The sequence below is a fragment of the Phodopus roborovskii genome, unplaced genomic scaffold (genome assembly GCF_943737965.1).
Source record: "Phodopus roborovskii unplaced genomic scaffold, PHOROB, whole genome shotgun sequence".
NCBI lineage: Eukaryota > Metazoa > Chordata > Mammalia > Rodentia > Cricetidae > Phodopus > Phodopus roborovskii.
Window position 1 is genome coordinate 9,665,144 of NW_026126618.1, and position 14,473 is coordinate 9,679,616.

The window sequence follows — 14,473 nt, forward strand, 5'->3', positions numbered from 1 at the left end:
TTTTCAGAGATAAAAAGTTAGGAGAACAAAGAGAATGTCGGGGAAGTGCTGGGGGCCCTTGCTATAGAATTTCACAGCAGCTTTCCCAAGCCCCAGGATAGAGCAGAGGGCTGTCCTGTTTACTCCACACCTGGATGGAATATCAAGGTCTCTGAGGTGAATCCTTTAGAAAGGCGGTGTTGCAGGGGGGCGTTGCTCCTTCAGCACTCTCTAATAAAGACTGTCAGAGGCGGAAAGCACTCACACGGAGGAAAGTTCAAAGTTATTAAATCCCCTTTCTGCAAGGCTCCCACTGAGAAGGAGGCTTGTTTCTGGTGTGAAGAGGGGAGCCTGATGAGGAAAGGCGGTCTCAGCCGCTCCCGGTGGCATTCTCGTGCAGGGCAGCACCTGTCCGAGACTTAATCCTGTTCATTTTCAGCTCAAACAGCCATTAAGGCAAAAGACACTGGATCTGATGGGGAGCAGAGGAGGCCCTGACTTGTTTCTAGTGCCAGCCAAAGCCCTGCTCTCTCCCAAAGGGCCTTGTTGGTCCAGCAAGGGGAGGGATTACTTGCCAAAGTAAAAAGCTACAAATGGGAAACTATGTATTGACCAATGGGCATCTTCCCATGGTGATGGTGCAGCACTTAATACGGCAACCTTCCTAAACCCCCTCAACCTTCTTAACCCCTCTCCCTACATCCCTCACCAAGCTCAACCTTGGGGGGGGGGGTTGTTTGATTGTTGAGGTAGGGTTTCTTTGTGTATCTTTGGAGCATGTCCTGGCCTCAAACTCACAGCCAGCCTCCACCTCTGCCTCCAAGTGCTGGAATTAAAGATGTGAGCCACCTCCCAACAAACTCAACCTTCTTAACCCCCTTCCCTATATCCCCTATCAAGCTTGACCAACCTAACCCTTGGCTGCACTTTAGGTATGGTGGGGGAGAACGCTTATTGTAGATATATGGGAGAGCATAGTCAGAGGCAGGGTTATCTGGGAGAGTCCAGAGTGGACATGACCAGATGAGCTGGACCATGTGGGAGAGAGGGGAGCTAGGGTCAGAGGCCAGGAGACCAACAGTACAAGAATTAGGAGGTGGGTGACCAAAATGTTTGGATTCTGTAGGGAAGAGCCTTTGGGGAAGGGCAGCCCTGCCCCTGAGCTGGAGAATTCAGGGTAGAGGGTGGGGTGTGTTGTAATCCATACCCTGTAACAGGTAGGAGCTAAGAGATGCTGGGAGAACCTGGCAGCCAGGTCTGCTTTGACATGTTAACTAAGCACCCCAGCCTTTGGCCCTGGTTTAAAACTTAACAGTAGACACATTTGATTTGGTCTCCTGTTTCATTTGTTTGTTGCTAATACTTTTTTTGTTTTGTTGTTGTTGTTGTTTCTTTACATTGAAAGGTAAATCTCTGGCTTCTGTTGAGAACCAGGAGGCCTGGTGTAATGTGTCACCTTTTGCACAGAGCTTTGTTAATATTAGGTAGTCTGTGTCACAGGCAGCAACTTCTGACTCACCTGACCGACTGTCTTTGCGGCCACGCTTACAGGTTTGCTCTGGATCCAGATAGTGTGACTCCGTTTAAGTCTCCCAGGCTTGAGACTACAGAACCAGTGAGGCTTGCTTCTGTTTTAAGGAGATGGAAACCCACAATGGCCAGTACCCAAGCCAAAAGCACCATCCCTCACTCTCAAACCACTGTTCTTCAGCTCTATGCTGCCATCTGTAGTTTATATTTAACTTTTCCAAACACTAAACATCTCAAAAATCATAGTCTTCAATAATCATGTGTTAAGCAGAAAGAAAAAGAAAAAGAAAAACCACCTCTTCCATGCAATGGGATTAGAGCAGTTAAAACGATGTATTGAGAAGCGTCTTTGGGTGCCAACATGAGAGGAAGTTTTTCTTGTATTTTTCCTGACCTTAATAATTTCACATTAAGCTGGTGTGTTGGTGCATGACTATAATATCAACACTCAGGAGACTGAAGTAGAAGAATGCCCCCCCCACACACAACACACACACACACACACACACACACACACACACACACACACGAGACAGGGTTTCTCTGTGTCATCCTGACCTTCCCGGAGCTCACTTTGACTCTGTAGCCGAGGCTCGCTCTGAACTCAGGGATGCGTCTGCCTCCAGAAGCTGGGGTTTAAAGGCGTGCGTCACCACCATCACTCCCCAGCTTTCCATTCGTTTTAATAATAAAGCTTTATGTAGTGACAGATTCTACACACAGGGAAACTGTCACTTTGCCTGGCCCTGACAATCCATTTCCATTTGCCAGATAGATACTCACTTCCCTGCCTCCCCTGGGGCTCAGATTTCCCATGTACCCTTGTGCAGGCTAATGAGGGGTGAGGAGAAATCTTCTAGTGCTTCAAGACTTAAAAAACCTCCAGTCTTAAACATGGTTGTATCATGCTAAGCAGAGTTCTAGAGGAAAATTATAGATTTTGTACTGTGGTAGACAAACAGAGCCCAGCCTTGCATTACTTTAAAGATTGGCCCAATGGATTAAGCCCTGTGAGGCTTTCAGTTATTTGCAGCTCGTGTGTGTGTGTGTGTGTGTGTGTGTGTGTGTGTGTGTGTGTGTGTTTCATTGTTTTCTGGCAATTCAGACACATTATCATTTACTTACCTACCCCCCCCCCCCCCCCCCCCCCCGCTCCCTCAGTAACTTGGAATAAGAGCTAGACCGTTGAGTATCTGCTCCAATGGAGAAGGCTAGTGAGGAAAATCAGTATCACATTCCGTCCCATGGACGTGCTGGCAGTCACCCCCACCCCCCACCCCTTGCTGGCTTGCGCAAGCGTGGTCCAACAATGCCTGGTTTCCATGCCACTGACCACTCACAGAGAGGGCTTTATTCCCATCATTCCCAAGATGGAAAGGGATGCGTTGTTGCATTTTTTGTGCACTCTGCTGGAGACCTTGCCACTCTGAGTAGAGTAGGTCACCCTTCATTGGTGCCGGTGTAGAGGTAAGACAGAACTTCAGAAGTGTGCGTTGGGGGAGACTAGCAGACGGAAGGGGTGAGGACTCATAAAGCTAGGCTACCTGATGCAGAGCTGCAGAACAGGAGGCAGGGAGACTGAGGACTGTTCGGCTCTAGGGGCTGACGGATTAAAGATGCATTTGGCGTATGCGGCTTATGAAAGCAATGAGTTATGGTCTAGGCTGAACTACCTGAACCTAAAGCCAAGATCAAGTGTGGGAATCGAGAATTGTCGCAGTCCCCAAATATTCAGGTCACCTGGTCTGAAAACTTTCAATACGCTTTGTCTAGAGATGGGCTCAAAGGCTAGTCCAATGGATAATCTTGCAGGCCAGTGATTGGCCCTACCTCAACTAACAAGGTGGATGATTAGATGGCCTGTTAGGAATGACATCTCAAGTGAGGTAACTTCCGACCTCCACAGGCTCCAGCACATTTGAGCGTGTGCATACGTACACACACACACACACACACACACACACACACACGTGCACAAGGAGGGGGGGAGGTCACATAAAATTAGACAACTGTTCCCAAGCCTGGGATGTGCTGATACTCTGAGCTCTAGGACCTCTCATCTACTTTGGGACAAGAAAGAGATGGCCCACATTCAAGGCCAGTCCAGTCTTGTGAAAGCACTGAACTTGTGATATTAATATTGGCTGTTTCACAGGGAAAGAAAGACCATTTGACTTGAATTAGCTTCTGCTTACTGTTCAAATGAGATCAGCCCAAAAGCTCCAGTGTGATTACAGCCTGGCTGACCCACACAAAGTTACCAATGTTTAAATTGGCTGGTGGCACTTGGAAATGGGTGCCAGCATCATGATGATGCATTGTTCGGGTCTTAGCACTTTGTGGGGGATCAATCCTGAGAAGGGTTTTCTTCCAAGGTTATGCGGCGAAAGGTTAAGATTAAGGCTTAAAAGAAAATAACCTTTGGAATGCAAGCTCCAGGGAGGAAGCTGTAAGCAAACTCTGTTCCTTTCTGAAGTGTCCTGAATGTAGGTCAATGTTAAGTAGTGTCTGCCAAAGCCAGGGCTGACAGGAAACCTGGGTGGGGCTAGAGAAAGAGGAAAACCCAAGTGTGTGAAAGCATTGAGTAAAGGGAGGAAGGGCAGGGGAAGCCCGCTGGGTACTTGTTGTTGGGCTTTCTTGTCTTTTGTGTTTTCCCTCGTGTGTCCTAGTGAAATGGAATCCGGGGACTCCCACGTGCTGAACAGTTGCTGTTTCACTAAGCTGCCCCTGTGTGCTTGTCTTCTTGACCTCTCACGCCTTGTCGCGCCTGATGGAGCGCCTGTCCCAGTTCTCTGTCCTCCATCCCAGAGGAGGAAGGTATAATACACAGGGGACCCCCCTTCCTTGCCCCAGACCAGGTCACCAGGGATAGCAAAGCGCGTAGAGCACCGCTCATCCCACTTCGGGATTCTGAGGATAGCCCAATGACCTTTCCATGCACTCGCCACATTGTAAAGTGCACACCAGTGGTACCCTGGAGGTCACTGGGAGAGTCACACTTCCCTCTGAGGTGATTGTGCCTACGAGACTCTTAATGTCATCCAGATATGTTCCAGATCTGGCTGTGAAGGGGGAAGCTTTTGATTTTGCAGCCAGTTGGTGTCTATCCTCTTAGGAGGAAAAGTTACCCACTGCAGATTAAGTATGCACATAGGGCTCAGCACACAGGTTCAGGTCCGAGGATCACTTACAAGTCTGTAGTGTCTCCCCACAATGTGAGTTCTGGGGATCCAGGCTAGCTCATTGGACTTGGCGTTAACATCCCTTACCCTCTGAGACATCTTGCTGAAAAAAAAAAAAGGGGGTGAATTTTAAAGCCATTAATAAGCATATGTGGATTATAAATTCCCCACCAGAACCCCTATGTGAAGCATTATGTGGGCTTCTTTAACCTGGGACCCACAGGAGTTTCTCTGTTTCTGTTTTTATGATATACCTTAGTATTTTGAGGACCAGAGTTTGGGATGCCATATTGGGTTGTTGCCGAGCTTTATACCTTAGTGTGGAAAGAAAACTAGAACAAGAAGCAGAATGTCCCCTTTCCCAGATCCACTCCCGAGCTCTGAGGTCGGCTTACCATGCAGGCACACGTGCCAACATTCCCCCAGAGCCATAGTCCTCGGCAAGATCTGCAGATGGCTATGACACATGCGCGTGTCTGAGATTCAGGTGTTGCCATATAATCTACTCAGCAACACTTTTAAGCATGTCTGCCTCTGTGGGGAGAGATATTTGCAGTGGGTTTTATGAAATGTTGTGAGCAATCTCGATCAATGATTAAGTCACCTAATTGGGTTCAAGATAAACTAAATAGGCTAAGCATAGTGGTGCATGCCTTTGGTCCCAGCACTCAGGAGACAGAGGTAGGGAGATCACTGAGTTCTACAAAGAGTTCCAGGACATTAAGAGCCACACAGAGAAACCCTGTCTCAAAAAACAAAACAAAACAAAACAAAAAACAAAACCAAACAAAACCAAAACAACAAAACAACAACGAAAAACAACAAAAACCCCACTTAACTTTCTAGTCTTAAACTCCAAACTTACAGAAAAGACGAAAAAAAATATACAAAAGATTGTGATACACTTTTTACCCTAACTCCCACTGCTAAAGTTTGTCAGCTTTGATTGATCACCATTCGCTCATCTTCCTGACACAATTGAAAACAAGAGACAAGGTGTGTCAGGCCAGTGGAACTTTCAATGGGAATTTCTAGTAAGAACATCAACATAACCACAGTTCAGTTGTGAAAGCAAGACGTTAGGGCTGGACGTGGCTCAGCTGGTAGAGCGCCAGCGGCATATAAGCCAGGCGTGGTGACACACACCTCTAATCCCAGCAATTGGGAGCTGGAGGTAGGGCCAAAAGCAAGTCAATGAGAACAGGAAGTCGATGCTTGTATGGTGCTGTTATCTAAGGTCACAATGTAAAACGCCTGTTCCATTCACATTCACCTACTGGTCTGATACACATGGAAAACTAGGGTTTCCTTCCACTTCTGAGACTCAGTCTGAGACTGTGTGTGACATTTACTTCTGATGTCTCTAATCAGCACTCGTTTGTGACCTCTGTGCTTTTCCAAGATTTGACCCAATATTTTGTAGAATTTGGGTATGTGTGAAATGTCCCCTTGAATGATATATGCATTTAGCCAGGTATGAGGCAAAAGTCATGTTTCTTCAGAATGTCCTATCAGGGGACAATCAAGGCCAATTTGTCCCAGTATGATTTCATTCACCTTGCTCTCTTGAATCAAAACCAAGCAGATATGCTTGACACAATAGAGTAGAGATTAAATGTCACCACTTCAAGTATAAGCTGTCCTTACTCCAGCCCTGTACAGGAACAAGAAAAAAATAATACACCCCAAGAAAGTACGGTACTGAAGTGATCATATTTCCTCATCTTAATAATTTCCTTGATTAGGTGTGGGAAGAAAAATACAATTTTTTTTCTCTCCTAATAGAAAAGGGTGTATTATGAGTGACACATTCAGGAAGTACCAAGTTTGCTGTTAAACAAATTATACAATGTGATTGTGTAATATCAAACCATGAGTTTACTCTAGGTCATATTTCTACTGCCTATTCACATATCCATTGATCCACCCTGCTTTTTGCAGCTAGACCCAACCTTAATCCTACATGAGTGTCAACTTCCAAATGTGTCCCGGTAGTCTAAACATTAACAGTAGCTGAGAGGGGATCAGAGAGACAGAGGCGTGGTACTGGGACTATGAGTCCTGGGGAAGCTGTTTCCAAAGGAAATGGCACACTGGAAAAAAGTTAGGGCCTCCGGCAGAACCAAGACCCCTGACCGCGCCCTTCTCCCCCCCCCCCCCCCGTGGAAAGGCTGCACCAGAAGCCATAGAGTTGGACCTAGGGAACCAATTGATTTAAAAGAAAGATAGTGGAGAACTGTCTAATGTCATGTCAGAGGTGATACACATTTTAAATTTAAGCTATGAATGATAAATGGATAAAAGCAAAATTCTTTGTGATTTCATATTACTCACGTCCCTTATTTATTCCTCATTTATTTGTCTGAAGAATTATTTGTCTGTTTTATGTTTTATGGTTTGTTGTTGTTTCTCTGAGACAAGGTTTTTCTGTGTAGCCCTGGCTGTCTTGGAACCAGGCTGGATTCAAACTTAGACATCTGCCTGCCTCTGCCTCCCAAGTGCTGGGATCACGGAATGTGCCACCACCGCCCGGCCTCAAGTAACCAAGGCAGGCTTCAGATTTTTGATGTAACTCTTAATCTTCTACCTCTAACTCCCAAGCCCTGGGATTATAAGCTCATACCAACTTTGGTTTTTTTTACCCTATGAACACAATGTCTACCACATTGTTCTTACATGGAGTGACTGGCCAGCACGAAGTTACGATGCTCTTACCAGTAAATTTCAGTAGTTTCCTCCAACAAACCGGTAGGTGTGATTTGATTCAAAATAATTGCATTTCGCAATCCAAGGTAAGCCTCAGAGGGATACCCGGAATACATGTAGTAAGAGCCAGGGCCAAGCAGGCATGACTGTAGACCACTGGCACCTAGCCACTAGTTATGCATGTCCATACCTTCCAGCATAATCCAGGTGCGATCCAGACCTCATCACACATTCACCACAGGATTTACAGGCAATATCTGAGTTGGATCCAAAAAGAAAGTTCCATAGAGTCCAGGGACCCAGGCTTAAGAGCTACCAGACCTGAGTGGGCACGGAATGTCCAGCTCAGCCAGGTCACAACTCTGCCCATGAAAGGGATCCGGATCCCCTCCTCGCCAAATCATTACTTCTAACATTCTCTTTGCCTTCAGGCGTTGGCTTCTGTACATACATTCCATATGCTAAATAACTGACTGTAAGAGTTGATTTTTATTTGGTCACCTTGTATGTTAATTACTCACTCCTTGAACTGGTAATTAGAGTTAATGCCAAAATGCAGGAGGTGGATATGAAATATTTTATTTTCTTTCTAACGATGATTAAAAACAGCATATGACATGTGGAAAATAAAAAGTAAGACAGAAGACTGAGATAGCATTTCCGTCTCCTCTTTTGGTTTTTGTTCCTTTGAGACAGGATCTCTCTCTCTAGATCAAACTGGCCTCGAACTCACAGAGATCTACCTGCTTCTGCCTCCTGAATGCTAATATTAAAGGCTACATATACCACCACATCTTCTAGTCTCCTCTCTTGAATGCGCAAGCCAGAATATTTTACACAGACATCTCTTTACTCATTCTGATCAATAATTTAGTATTGCAGGCAGAAAATAATACTGATGATACAAATTATTTCTTTAAATCTAGGGATGCCTTTTAAGAGTTCTTTATAGCGTTACACTTAGTCCATTGTGTGCCATGAAGAAGGAGGGAGATGACACGTATGGGTCCCAGAGACTAATAATTCACCACAAAAGCGGATCACTGATAGGTCAGGGCTGCAGGACAAAGACTTGGGGCTCTTGTTTCTCCTGACAGCCCTGAGCAGGAGCAGCAGTGGGGTTTATAAGCACAGAAGCCATGTTTCAGTTACAATTTCCACCAATCAGGATTTAGAGATTACAGTCTTCCTTGAGTATTCCATCGTTGCCAACCCGCATACATACAATGCAAACCTTTCAGTCCAACCAATCAGATTCACTTGTTCCTTCTGTGGTTAGGAATACAGGCATGATGTTTCTAGAGAACTAAAGATGCATAACAACTATCTCTATGGGTTAGGGTAGAGGTTGATCATCCATTGAAGTTTCTCAGGTCCCCTAGGGCTTAGGAACCTAAATTTCATTTCACCCTACAGGTAAAATGGAGTCTGAAGTCAAAATGGCAGTACTTACGTCAAGGTGCCTTTGCCTGCTCCCTTCAATATTGCCAATATATATTCATTTCTATTCATCAAAATCTTGGCTTTTTCAGTCCAGTAGTACTTTTATTTATTTGTTTGTTCATTTTGGTTTCTTGTTTTTGTTTTGTTGAGACTGGGTTTCCTAGCAGCTTTGGAGCCTGTCCTGGAACTCGCTCAGTAGACCAGGCTGGCCTCAAACTCAAAGAGATCCACCTGTCTCTGCCTCCTGAGTGCTGGGATTACAGGCATGCACCACCACCACCGCCTGGTTCAGAGACTTCTTATTAAGTTTGAAAGCTTGGCCTTGGCTTAGGCTTGTTTCCAATTAGCTCTTATAACTGAAATGATCCCATTTATATTAATCTATCAGGTGGCTCATTGCTGTTGAGGAATATTTGTTTACACTGTGTCTCTGCCAAAGGTGTCTTCTGATTGGGTTAAAAGATAGCTAAATGGTTAATAGCTAATCAGGAGGCAATGGACAGGACCTTTGGGGAGAGAGAGAAACTAGGAGGAGGAATTTAAGCATGAGATTCTGCCAGTAGACTTGGAATAAGTTGACTGTGCCATCTGAAGGAGGGGTAATGGAGCCATATGGCAGAGTGTACATTTAAAAAATATGGGTTAATTAAGTTATAAGATCTAGTCGTGGAAAGGCCTAAGCTAAGGCCAAGCTTTTGTAATTAATAAGTCTCCAGGTCATTAGTTGTGGGCTGTCAGTCTAAAGGTAGTCCAAAAAGAAAGTTTGCTACATCTTACCTTCCATGTCTGGCTGGCAAATCCTACCCCTCTTCTTCCCAGAGTTCCTATCTCTTTCCAGAAGTTCTGCCTAGTTCCAGAAGTTTCCTCTCCGGCTTAGCTATTGGCCATTTATTAAACCAATCAGAAGGTGCCTTGGCAGAGACACATCTTCACAGTGTGCAAAAGGATAGTCCTACAACACACATGGTAGAGAAACAGATTTTTGTTTTTGTTTCATTGTGCATTTCCATTCTATTTACTAGAGAAAAACAAAGTCACCAAAAAGAATGGTATTCTGTCATCCATGCTAAGAAAGATGAACAAATTTAAACATGGACATATCCTATGGAATAATCCTTCTTTACACAGTGTAAATTGGTTTAATACAGAAGCTGACTGGCCTGCAGCAGGACAGGATAAGGTTAGTTGGGAAAACCAGACTAAAGACACTGGGGAGATGGGCGGAGTTTGAGGAGTCATGAGACAGAAAGTGAGCAGGGTGGGAAGTACATACATGAGGTAAATGAGCCTCATGGCAACACCTAGATTAATAGAAATGGGTTAATTTAAGTTATAAGAGCTAGCAAAAAAAAAAAAAAAAAAAAAAAAAAAAAGCCTAACCTATCAGCCGAGCACTTACAGTTAGTGTTAGGTCTGTGTGTGGTTATTTGGGAGCCAGCTGGTGGATCATAGCTGACTGACCTGACTGACAGAGGTACTTACCAGATAGATGTAAAAGTTGCTTTTTCTTCTAAATATATGGTCTGTTTTTCCTTCTTTTGTTTTATACTGAAGACTAAACCCAGGGTCCTATGTGCCAAGCAAGTGGTCCTTTTTATCCTTTTGAGCCAGGTCCTCACTAGTGTGTCCTGGCTAGTCTTGACCTCTGTAGTGCAGACTCCTTTTTATCCTTTTGAGCCAGGTCCTCACTAGTGTGTCCTGGCTAGTCTTGACCTCTGTAGTGCAGACAAGCTTTGACTATGTCATCTTCCCGCCCTGGCTTCCCGAGGGGCTGGGACTATAGCGCCATGACTGCAGCTTTGTATGTTATTATCTTCACTGTTTATGGCAAAGAGCCACACTGATTGATCCATCCATTGCTAGAGCCAATTGTTCCAAGCCCATCCTGTCGTGGAAACTCCTGCCAGTAAACACCTTGGCAAAGATTCTTGGTTGTTTCCTTAAGAAATAGATGCAGCGATGCCCAGTGAAAGTCCAAAGGTGTTTTTCTTTCTTTTTTCCTTGTCCTGAGTAATATCTGTTTCCTTCCTTCACATTTCTGGATCCCATATCGCATTTCCTTCGGTAATTCCTTCTGCTCTTCAGGCTTCCTCCTCTCAGCTGATACCATTGCTTCCTGCTTCCGTGAGAAAATAGATGTTACTGAAAGTTTCCACAATGCTTCTACCCAGTTTCCACTCCGTGACATGTCCTTAACTGTTCCCTGAGGCCGGAGAGCTGCCTTCTCTTTAGCTCTGATCGGGGTCTCCTGGCCCATCCAATCACACCGCTCTGCTAGTTCTCCTTCAATGTCTCCTTTGTTAGCAGTCTTTTCTTTCCTGTGGGGCGTTTTCATTAACCTTCAAACAATTCTCATCCTTCCCTTCCTTAAAAAGTCATCCTTTTTGCTAGCAACACTCCAGGAAAAAAGAGTGTCTTCATTCACTGTTTCCCAATATCTTCTATCTAAGGAATGACTTCTACTAATTCCCAGTCCAGGATCTCGGCTTCACTATCATACCGATGCTTCTGAACTCCCCAGCCCATAGTTCATTTAGGCTGCCATTTGCATGTAGCTCTGGAGAAGTCAGTCTATATGTGATTTTAAAACCTTCTTTCAGTTCTCTTGATGTGTTATTACTTAGACTTTGCACAGCCATCCGCACACACCCATTCAAATAGCCTTTCAAAAACACCATGTTGCATCTTGATGACAGTCTGTGACAGCGGTATTTTGCTCCTTTTGATAGCGGTCTTGACTTTCATCACTTTCCTGAATTTCCCTGTCACTTTATTTGGTGGTGGCCCATACCTTCAATCCCAGCACTCAGGAGGCACAGGCCAGCCGGATCTACAAAACAAGTCCAGGGACAGTGTGACCTACGGAGCAAGTTCCAGGACAGCCAGGGCTACACGGAGAAACTCTGTCTCAAAATCAAAAACCAACCAAACAAATAAACACCTCTCCTGGCCAGTAAATGACTGGACACACTAGAGAAAACTTCCTGAATGCATAAAGATAGCTTGCTAAAATTAATCAAGCCTAGTGCTTTGTTTGAATTTGGACTTGTGAATTAGCCAGCTGCAGACATAGACGGTTCATCAATTGGCTCCACACTACTTGGCTGTCCTGCAACTCTCTCTGTAGACCAGGCTGGCCTTGAACTCTCAGAGATCTGTCTGCCTCTGCCTTCCGAGTGCTGAGCCACAGGGAGCCTGAGTCAAAATAAAAAACAAACAAACAAACAAAAAAACTCAGCAAGGCTGATACTATTTCTTTCGAGTCTTGAGCCAGCTTATCAGTGTCTGTTCAAATTTTGGACTCAGAGTGAGTACCTCACTCTCTACCTGGGTCTTGGATCGGGGTCCATCAGTCTAAATTGTTACACAGAGAGACCCTTGTTTTTCATTCCTTCTTTGGATGTGTAGTCCTTACTGTAGGGACTCCATGCTAGTCTTTGTATCTCAAACACGCTAAGGATGTAGTAGGCATTTAATTATACATTTTAAAGAAGTAGATCCCTCAGACTGTTGCCCATCAGAAGCAGGTTCATCCATCCTACTTAACCTCTAACTGGCCTTATGATCTGGCACCGATTGCATTTCCAGTGCTTTTAACTTGTTTACCTGTGAAAGGGAAGACTGGGTAATTCTGAACACCCTGTTTCCATCTGCAGGATTCATCTATCCAAAGAATTTCAGAACTTCCCAAACTTTCCCTGTTTGGTGTTTGATGGTTATCAATAAATCCCTGAAAGGGTGCTTGCTGGTATTTTGCAATAGATTAAAGAAGTGTTTTCAACAAAACCATAAAGTTATCTGTAAAATGCACCCTCAGCTGGATAACTGCTTTGGACTTGGGTTTATCCACAGCTGCACTTCAAACGGTATCTGGAAGGGACTCTCCTGAGCGATGCTTCTCTGGTTGAGAAATTCAGACACTGTCCTGTAATTATCTCTGCATGTGCTAAGGAACAACCCTGATGTTTCTGTTTCCATCCCTGTTAAAAGGCCACTAAAGTCTGGAGAAGCATTTAGGAGTTCCTGATATCCCATGCACATGACTGGGAGAGGGGAAAGGTTAGGAAAGAATGAAGCATTCCACTGACGGTACAGAAACAAGCAGGAATTGAACACCTACTTGGAGCAGTCCTCAGTCAGAAAGAACATCATGGCGGCCAAGGATTTTTGTCTTGTTCTCCAGAACCTTCCAGGCAGGAAAACATGAACAAGGAAATGCCTTGGGTGAGTTATATAATAACTGTCTAGACAGCACGGACATGTAGCTTTCTCCAAGTGCTCACATACATCTTCTAAGATGTTGGAAATGGATTGTTTGGCCTGGTTGCTAAGGATACAAAAATCACTGCTTGTCTTCTCAGTCTTCAGCGATGCCTTGGGCTTAAGTGGCTTTTTTTTTTCCAACCGTCTCATCATGGGGAAGTTGCTCATTAAGACACCACCAAGGTTTGGAAACTGGAATTGGAGCGTTTAAAGAAGGTCAATAGTTTGCTTCTCACAGTACAGTTTTGTTTAGGTCTCTCCTTGGCTTATAAGAAACGAAGTTCCTGTTTGCTATATGAGTCCTAAAAGGACTGGCCTCCGTACAGATTTCATCCCCCCTCCCCTCAGTCTCCAAGGAAGAGATGAAACAGAAAATGATGCTTTCTTTAGAATGTGTGTGTGTGTGTGTGTGTGTGTGTGTGTGTGATTTTAAAGCTATAACCTTGAAGTAGCTGTTTTAGGACAGGTGAGTCTATAAAATTTGCCCAGTGCTGGTTTCTGTCTTTTTGTTTTATTTGAATCTATCCTGTTTTTCTACCTCTTCTCTCTCATTCCACCTCTGACCCTAGCTAGGCCTTGGGGGAAGACAGTTGGAACTTAACTGAGCATGAACGATGTTAATTTGGAAGCAGCGGGATGTACGGAGTCTGTTTACTTAGGCGCCAGGAAATATGAGGCGAGGGAAGGTGCACACATGCCTTCATTTCAGGAGCCCAGCCTTCTCTCTGTGAAGCAGATGGACTCAGCCAGGTAGGCTTCCTCTCTGGAACCACACTGTCTGTTGCCTACAAAACTTCCTCATTTTAAAGTCAGATGAGTCGAGGAAGACAGAGGCTCATCCAATGCTGGCTGGCAATGTTGGCATTAAGAAGCATATCAGTAAAATGTATCTAGCACATCAACTTTCAAATCTTAATTAAAAATAATTACCTCCTGTCTGTAGGATGGCTAAACCCTCACTCTATTCTTAACTTGGTATATTTTTTATTGCCCAGAGACATATTAATTGATATGATATTTTTATTAATATCATATCATTAAGTGGGGTCTTAAATTCAAACTATAAACCATCATAGCAAAGGCTTCAGAAGCCAAGAATGGTAGAAAGATTGTGGAGACCTGTGGAGTGAGTGTGTGAGGTCTGGATGGTTTTCCACTCAGACACACATGCCTATATTGAGTCAGAGACACATGAGGCCCCCCTGACAGCTGGTTGTAAGCTTGAACTTAAAGTATGACACATCTTTCCATGGCCACTTAGGATCTCGAGGGCAATGGTGGGCATTGTGGCCGGAGGTGGTCAGTGAACGTGCAAAACCACTTCTCAGAATAGTAAACTGTGTTCCTTGGAAATCCACTGGGGACTAGAA